This window comes from Propithecus coquereli, unplaced genomic scaffold (genome assembly GCF_000956105.1).
Source record: "Propithecus coquereli isolate 6110/MARCELLA unplaced genomic scaffold, Pcoq_1.0 Scaffold179, whole genome shotgun sequence".
Taxonomy (NCBI): Eukaryota; Metazoa; Chordata; class Mammalia; order Primates; family Indriidae; genus Propithecus; species Propithecus coquereli.
The window spans coordinates 1,722,013-1,731,795 of NW_012142634.1; positions in this window are offsets into that span (position 1 = coordinate 1,722,013).

Consider the following 9,783-nt stretch of genomic DNA (forward strand, 5'->3'; position numbering starts at 1 on the left):
CAGTGTTGTCCTCATCTTGCACAAGAGACTCATAATTTGCATAAAAGCCGATGTTGGTGATGATAGCGTCGCTGTGGAACACCACGGACATGCGGTTGGAGGAGGAGGTGAATATCGAGGTTGTCCCAGAACAGAACCTCCCCAGCGAGAAAGATTCTTTTTGTGGGCCATCGAAGATTTCGATGAAGTCGTACGGACAGCCATAGAAGTTTTCCATTCTGTGAAATGAAGCAGTGTCATTTGGACTCAGTCCATTGGGGCTTTCTTCCCAATAAGCGTCACCCAGATTGGTTCAGGAAGGGCTAGGAAGAAACTGTCTGAAACCTGTATCTCTTCACACAGGTTGCAGGAATAATGACCCTGTGGACATGGGCAGCAGGTATCCTCCTGTTTCTAAACATTTTTTAATTTTTAAAGTTTAAATTCAACGATACTTTCTGAATATGTATTACAAGCACATGGAGTAGAATTTAAGTGGCATTGATGGGCACGTGGCAAAAAGTAAAACTCCCCTAACTAGTCCCCCCTCGCTTCCCAGAAGCAGCGTCAATGAACAATTTCTGTTTATTTCCTGCTAGAGATTGTCTATGCACAAATGGCAGTAGCCTGTGCTATGGTCGTGGCTTTCTTGTAGCTCATTCCGTAGCAATACACACTATTTGTGTGACAGCAATAGGTGCATGTACCAAAATCCATTTAACTGATCCCCTACCAAAGGACACTTAGATTGTTTCCAATCTGTGGCCAGCATAAGCATGCTTATCCTCAGTGCACATGAGACTTTATCTGTAGACCAAATTCCTGGAACCAGAACTGCTAGGTTAAAAGATCTGTGTATTTAAAATTTCGATCAATATCACAACAAGCCTCAAGGCCTAGCTCGCTTCTGAGAATTAAATATGGAAAGTTTTTTGGGCGGGTTAGGGGGAGGGAGGCATGGCTGAGTAAGGATGGTAGTAAGGTAGGAAACGTATACTCACTTTACCACTTCAAACGTGAGTTTGACGTGAGCCCTGATGTCCACTTGTATGTCCCAAACACACACCACATTTGTGGGGTACTTTTTAGGAAACCAAGGACTGGAGAAGGAGCCTGAATTATTTGTGAGCAGACCACCACAGTGGAAACTTTCATCTGCAAAGAAGTGAAGAAATCCGGTCAAAAGGGGACACTGACCTTTGCTGGTGTTTTCAGAGGGTCATGAGGGGACAGAGTGAGGACAGACCTGAAGACGACTTGTTCTAGGGCTGCTTTCGCTGATAACTAAAAATGTTAGCATCGTTGAGTACCCTGAGCTGCCAAGGCTGTCCTTGGGGCAATGAAGATGTTAAACGTGTGTTTTTGAGGAGGAAATGACGGCCACCCAAGGTTGAAAGGGCTTTCTGAGTCCGTATGCACACATTTTAATGCTAACTGTGCAAAGACAAGGCGAGACAGAGCACCTTCCTCAGTACGGCGTGTTACAAAACAGCTCGGGTTAGAAGATGCCTGATGTGTTATATATATATATATATCCCAGCTGAAATCAACACCAAGATTGCTTCACGCATCCAACTGAAGGCTGAAATGTTTTAGTTGGTGTGGAATTTGTCCTCAATTGAGAAAGAAGCAAATATGAAACCACGTGAAGAGCTTACACAAAGCTGGGCTACCTGCAGGTGGGCCGTCACCAGTTGAGTCTGCGGAAATCCACAGAGAAAAATCATACTGTGAGCAAAGACTTTTTTTATCCAGATACTCCTTGAAAATACTGAGGAACACCAACACTCAAAATGTCTGATTTCTCTGTGCCCCGATGGACAGAGATGACTGGACACTGGCACACCCCGGCGGGCATCCCTGGATTCAGCTTGCTGAGGGCTGGCCTTGGGATGTCATTTTCCTGGTTCCCTCCAGCCTGTCACAGTGCGATCATTCCTGCAAGCAGTTAACCCTCTCCTCCCAGCAGACACGGACCGACTCTGAGAATCTCAGTGACCGAGACAGATTGCACTTCTGGTGAATCTGAACTCTCCCTCCCACCAGTACCCACCGAGCCATCCGTTGGCTCCAGCATTTTGTCAACCGTAATGGGCTGCATTGCTCTTGTTAATTAGCAACAGAGAATTTAATTCGACTGGGCCTCAACCTCAGGGTTGAACTGGGGCCAGGATTCACACACGTCACGGACCTGGCAAGTGGCTGAACAGTACGGAAAAGCAGTACCTGTGGGTCCTAGGTGCGAATTGCCATCGACACCTATTCAAAGACAGAAGAGAGAATGAGAGACAGATTAAGTAAGGTGATCACGTAATTCATAAAAAGAAACTGGTGCTTTTTTCAGAATCAAACATTCTATTCGGAGCAGTGAGAATGCAGTGTTAAAGCCCATCAACATTAGTCAGGAGACTGGCGGCCTGTGGCAGTGCCCTGGGTGCGGGCACAGATTGAATTTCCATCTCATGATGGCTCAGATGAAACATGGCATCTGTTTGCTTCTGGTCAGTTATTGGGTTGGCTGAGCTTTAGTAACAGAGTCGAGCTCAGGCTTTGACACGGTCTGTCGAGGAAGCAATACTTACAGAGTATGGACTCGTGTGTGATCTTGGCCATGCCTCTGTCGCCTTATTGATCAAAAGCCCATGCTAACAGTTGCTACGTTATAAGCAGTTGCGAAGATTAAATGAGAACGTGAATGCGCTGGCTTCAGCACGGAGCCTGGCGCTGAGCACTTGCTGGACACCACCCACTCTTCCTATTCAGGGGAGAGCACACTGCTGCCAGCATCCCCTTATCATTCCAGGAACAGGATCATTTCGTCGCAGCTTTCCAGCTGGGATCTCAAACAGATGCAGCAGTGTAGAGAAAGAGCACTAACTCCTAAGCAAATTGACTTACGAAGCTGGCTTGAAGCCCACAGCTCATTTCCGAGTAACTGCCTGCTGGTGTTGACACCTCCCTTCCCAGGGGCGGCTGATGGGGGAGACCGTGTCCCTGAGATGTGCCTGTGCCCACAGACACTCACCTGAGCAGATGGCGCTGGCGTCCTCGTGGTGCCCACAGTTGTGGGAGAACCACCCGTCGTGCGAGCACTGCCACACCTTGATTTCGTTCCCGGTGCACTGTATGCCATCTAGCATGATATGGCCGGTGCCTCCATCGAAGTAGCTCTTGACCGGGGCCGACAGGGCCTCACCACAGCCGAGCTGCTGGCACACCACCCTGGCGTCCGTCAGGTCCCAGCTGTCGTCACACACTGTGCCCCAGGTGCCGTTGTAGTAGACTTCCACCCGGCCCTCACACCTGTGGCTGCCATTCACCAGTCTCAGGGACATATCTGGGGACAGGAAAATAGGGGCTTCTGAGCCGTGGTGCTGTCCCCAAACTCTAGGACCTTCTGCAGGTAGAAAATGTTCTCCAGCTCTTGGGCACATGTTCCACATCAGGGTGGCCCTGTGTTCTGATTTGCCTGGAATAGTCCCAGTTTATGACTGTTGTAGATCAGTCGATGCCTGTTAATTATTTCAGAGTTCCTTTGAAACTCTCAAAAGTCTCCCCATAGGAGGATAAAGTGTATTGTCACCCTAAGCATAAGCCGCTGGGAGCTCTGCAGTGTTCCCTGTTTCCTGCCGCAGAACCTATGCATCTGTGAGTGTTTTGGGTGGGTGGCTGGGGGCAGGAGGGCTGGTAGTTATAGTTTGAGATCGTTTTGCCCCAGAAGGATTTTTCCTACTGAGTCCTCCTTTTCCTTCTTTGGAGAAGAAGGAGGTTCTCTTTTGGGTTCTCCATTTATTAGACATGAGATTTCAACCAACTATTTCTTCAGCTAGGTTGCTTTGGTAGAAGAAAGTGATAGTGAGTACAGAGCAGGGGTGAGAGGTAGGAGTGGGGGCTGCTAGTATCTGTGGATGTCACTCAGCATGTCCTTAATGAAGGCTGGATTTACAAAGAGTCTCTTCTCTTGCCAGGCATGGTGGCCATGCCTGTAATCTGTGATTGGGGAGGCTGAGGTGGGAGAATTGCTTGAGCCCAGGAGTTCAAGTTCAGCCCAGGCAGCATAGCAAGACCCATCTTTAAAATTAAAGATCTTAGGCTGGGCACAGTGGCTCACAACTGCAACCCTAGCACTTTGGGAGACTGAAGTGGGAGGATTGCTCGAGCCCAGGAGTTCGAGGCAGCAGTGAGCTATCATGGAGCCAGTTTACTCCAGCCTCAGCGACAGAAGTGAGACCTCGTCTCTTAAAAAAAGTCTCCTCTCTCAAAGGGAAAGATCACAAATTAGATCTAACTTCCTCCCAACGTCCAAGGAAAGGATACTCACCACTCTCCCTTTCATCTTGCTGAACGGAGTTGTACTGGGCATAAAACCCTGTGTTGGTGACCATGGCATCACTTCTGAACACTGCGGTCATGACGTTTGAAGAGGAGAGGAACGTGAGCTCTGCTCCCACACAGAATCTGCCCATGGAGAGCGCAGCAGCTTGGTGTCCATCGAATACTTCGATAAAGTCATAAGGGCACCCATAGATGTCCTCTAATCTGAGGATGTGAAGGCAAAGTTAATCTCCCAGAGGAAATCTGCAGAATGTTTTAAGTAGAGTCATCTTTTGCACAGCATCCAGCCGGAACCTGCAGTCCTCCCTGCCACCTCCTCCAGCCACACCCACCTCTGGTCACTTGGCCTGAGTCTGCCCTCCCGTCCTTCCCTACTGGGACTGCCCCAGGCTATGGGGCTCTCATCTCTGTCTCACCCGCTGTCTTGGCTTTCCGTCTCTCCCATCCTCTTCCTCTCTACCTCGAGTGTCTCCTGAATTTCCCCTGACTCTGTAATTCAAATCCTGCCACTTCCAGTAGTGGTGGCGAGTGTCCAACAGGGTCTTATTGAGTAAAACCCTCAGGAAGGCCCAGAGCAGGAAGAAAGGATGATAGCTGTAGAAGTTCCGAGGGCCTCTTGACTCTTCCTGCTAACGCCCCAAACTGTCGTGACATGTTTCATCCCACCTGGACGACCGGAGAAGCTGACTCTGACCATCCTACCCATGCTGTCTTCTCCCCCTGCGCTCTATCCTTTACCGTATATTTATATATTTTCTCCTCCATAGCATTTATCAACTTATCCCTAACAAAATTGTCTATCGAGTTAATGGTTTATTCGAGTAATATTTTTCTCCCCATCGAGAAGGTAAACTCTGTAAGGGTAGAGATCTTGTCTTTCTTGGTTGGCGTGATAAGTCTGTTCTTAGACCAGGGCCCACACAGAGTAGGGGCTCAAGAAATATATGTCGAAAGAACGTCGTCAATGATGTGACATGATAGAACTGTGAGACAGGCACATTTGCATTTAAACAACAGTGATTAGCCTTTGATGCCTGCATTATAAATTCTCATTGCATAATATATGCACAATGGACTTCGTTACATTTGTGCACAAACTAAGTACTGGATTTGAAAACCTGCTCATTGCTGAACACATCTGTTCCAGTGAAGTAAAAGCCCAGTACCTCAAAGTAACCCTTTTTCAAATTTTTTAAGAAAAAGAAAGTGATAACATTTGTGTGTAAAGTGACTATGGTGTGGCAGTAACAGGTGACACTGCAACCTGAGAACTCATTTCATCAGAAAACGGGACACACTGCACTTGGCAAGAATGAAATGGCATGATTTAACACATTAACTGCCATGTGAGTTGTATTTAACTCATGCTAGTTCCGAGCCCAGGGCCTCATGAAGCAAAACCTGCGTAAAACCCTGCAGTTGGTTCATGAAAATCTTACTTTTTGATGTTCTTATTGTTACAATGAATATTGGCAATTTAATTCTAAAAATGTGGATTAAATGAATAGAAATCAATAAATTTCATTTTTCTATTTATGTTTACCTTTAAATTACACTTAAGCCTGACAAGTCAAGAAAAACACTTTACCCTTATGAACTATTTTTCAAGTTTTCATATTACTTTTTACATTACTAATTTTCAAGTTTTTATATTACTTTTTTATTGAAAAAAACACAGAACACAATAAAAAATAACAAATTTTTCATTAAATTAGAAAGGATTGTTTTGTTTTCGAAGTTTTTATTCTATTTTAGTAATAAACACTGTGGCTCCAAGGAAAAATTTTTTTCTAGTGTGGCAGCCAATGTGTTAAATATGGATACAATGTTTACAAATTGAGTGTGAAGCAAACTTTCGTAGAAGCTGAAACAGAGAAAAGCAAAGCAAGCCTCAGCGTAAATCAGGGCTCCTTAATCTCAGCACTACCGACATTGGGTGCTGGATAATCCTCCGCTGGGCGGGGGTGGGGGACGGCCTTGTACATTTCGGGACACTTAGCAGCATCCCTGGCCTCCATCTGCTGATGACAGTAGTGACCCTCATGTAACAATCAAAAATGTCTCCAGACCCAGCCAAATGTCCTGCAGGGTATATAATCACTCCCAGTGGAGAACCATAGGTGTAAATAATAACTAACTTTATGTTCTGAGAAGCAAAATATAAATATCAATAAATCTAGACTCCAAAACATCAAATTCCAGCAATCAGCCACTGCACCCTAGCTCTGGACAGCACATCAAACAGCTCCTTGATTTGTGAATTCCAGAGTCATAGTGGGAAACTTATGTCAGAGTAATCCCTGGAGATTACAGGGGGATTTGGGCCATTGCAACTGTTTAAAACAACCATTTTCCGGAAGTGATACAACGAAACTCTGTGCCCCAAAATATTAGAACTGTGAATTTCTTAGATTTGACATCTGTGGTACCAAATCTCCTCACATTGCTTTCAACAAATATGTGTTGAATGAATGAATGAATGAATGATAAGTAAATTTTGCTCATACTATATAATGCCCTCCCCCATACTACTTTATGTCCTCCCTATCCAAAAGGAATTTAGCCACCAGGAAACATCAGTTGAATCCACCCCTACTCTACTTCCTACCCTTTTGCATTTTTAAAGGCAGCATTTAACCACTCAGACTCTCAACTGCTGTGGCCAATGAGCACAGATGGGAAGCAGTGGCAGAGGTCTGGGCACACTGTGGGACAAACTCAGGAAGACAGAATGACCCAGATGCAACCCAGTATAGAAAGATAAACGAAGGTTAAACATTATTAGGAAAAATAATATTTTCATATGAAAGTTTCTTTATATACATACATATGAAAAATATATGTATAAATATATATGCATATAAATATGTATATTAAAATAGGATGAATTCTTTAAGAATGAGTGATGGTTGGGGAAAGAGGTAGAAAGTGGAAGGTGCATGACAGCAGGGATGAATGAACCGCTTAATCCATAGAGGAAAAATCTTGGAAGAAACATGATAGAAATTTCTGAAGGGAAGAGGAAGCAGATTTGTGCAGCATCAGAGGGAAGAATGAAGCTCAGACAACGGGAATGAGGAAGACGCTCGTGTCTCAAATGGAGCTGGCTGAGACTGAAGGGGCGAGGTCTCCATGACCCCCATGTGGGTCACCCCGCGGGGGCTCCATGGGCTGGCATCAGGAAGGCCCACAGGGTGTTCTCATTGCATGGGAAATCGAGCAAAGAGATTAAGAGATTCTCTGCAACTCAGATGACCAGACCAAGTCTCACCTAAAATAGGAAAGGATTCGTCCCACAGAAAGGCCACCTCTTTGAGGAAAGCTGGGATCACATCTAACCTGGCCTTGATGAAGTGGAGAAAGGCAAAGCTCTTACTTCAGGCTTGGGATCACCAGTTCTATGCGGAACTCGTCGGCCACGTGTAGCACCCAGACACACTCCATGTCGGTGGGGTAGTTTGTAGGATACCAAGGGCTGGAGAAGGAGCCCGAGAGACTGGAAATCACTCCCCCGCAGGGGTTAGTTCCTCCTGCAAAAGCAGATGCGGGATGCACAGTCGGCTTCTTCGGGCAGGCGCTCTGCATCCTCCTCGGTGTAGAGTCCCGCGTGCCATCAAACCCAACGGTGGAGTCGCAGATGGGAAGGGGTGTAGACACAGTCGTGGCTTGGCTAATGTGAGGGACTGTGCCTCTGAGAGGGCGTGAGGGAGGATGAAAGATGCGTGGTGGGGCAGGCAGGACCCTAAAACTGATCATGGGTGGGACTGGAGACGGGACTGGACACGTGTGTGGCACGTGTATGGGGCAGGACATGTGTGTGGCATGTGTGTGGGGCAGGACACGTGTGTGGCACGTGTGCAGGGCCGTCTGGACTTTAATCCTGCCACAGCTTCCTGCCACGCAAACCACCTGAGCTTAGATGTAGACAACCACCCACCTGTGAGGGCTCTGTCCCACCCGTTCCCTCTCCTTGTGGCAGCCAGGACAGACAGAAGTCCATTTGCTTTTATGGATTCTCAAACTGACTCCACTCAACTTAGTACTTTACAGGTTATTCTTTCAATGAAAGTAAGTTACCTTGTGGTATAGGGGCTGGAGGGATGACAGCTGCAAAAAATCAAAACCAAAGAAAATCAGGGGAGAGCTTAGCATCACAAAATCATCTTACGCTTAAGTGAAAATGAATGAGTCCCTTATTACCCTTTATTTATTTATTTATTTATTTATTTTGTAGAGACAGGGGTCTTGCTATGTTGCCCAGGCTGGTCTCGAAATCTTGGCCTCAAGTGATCCTCTCTTGCCTTGGCCTCGCAAAGTACTGGGGTCACAGGCGTGAGCCACTGTGCCTGGCCTTGAGTTTCAGTAAATGGTGTGGACACACTCATTTCTGTTTTCTCCCTGATCTGGGATAGAACCTCTGCCCTTCTTTCAGCTGATTTGCCAAGAAATCACGGACAACACACAGTTATATGACTTGTTCTCTCTTCTGTGCTAGGTTCCTCCAAGCCAACAGCTATCCTCACATTGACCAGTCACCAGGAACTACAGAAGCATCACTAGGCTCATGAACATACCGTTGTGTCCATAGGAATTTATCGAGTGCCAAAATCCAGAAGGTCAAAAACCAGAACACCAAAAGCCAAGGTGAGGAAGGGTAGGTTGGACAAGTGTTCTGTTGTCTAAGGTCCCTTCTTATCCCTCTCACGTGTCCTCTTGGCTTTGGTTTCTACGTGGCATATGCCGTTGCCCCTTGGTATCCAGGGGGATTTATTCCAAGATGCCCTGAGGATACCTAAAGCCACGGATACTCGAGTCTCCTGTGTAAAAGGGCGTAGTATTTGCATGTAACTTAAGCTTATCCTCCTGTACACTTCGAGTCATCTCTAGATTACTTATTACAGCTGACACAATGTGAACACTGTAGATAGTTGTCATGCTGTATTGTTTACAGAATAATTCCAAGATAAAAGTAGTTACATGTTCAGTACAGACACAACCATCCTTTTTTTCCCCGAATATTTTCCATCTGATGATGATTGAGTCCACAGCTGTGGAACCCCCGGATACCGAGGGCCGACTATTTCTGCAGTCTGTACATATCCTCCATCTCCACCGCATGGCGCGTGCCAAGGGTGAGGAAGTTTGCAAGCCTGTTCATTGGAATGCCGGTACTTGTTTGGGTTTTGTACCAGGGGTTTGGTGGGGAAGGAGTTTGACGCCAGCAGGGCAGGTGCATGTGAGAGTCCCTTTACCTACTGTCTCGCTCCTGGGCTGGACTGCTGCAGGGTGCAGAGCAGTGCAGGTGATGGATGCCACCAACCTGCCTGTCCTTCTTAGTCCTTGCTGGGAAGAGTGTTGGTATCTGTGGAATAATTTTTTTCTAACCTAAAGTGCCTCAGAAGCAATTTTCTGTTGTTAAGATGCTTGATGTACAATATTTCCTTTAAGATTTAAATGGCAAGAGCCTTA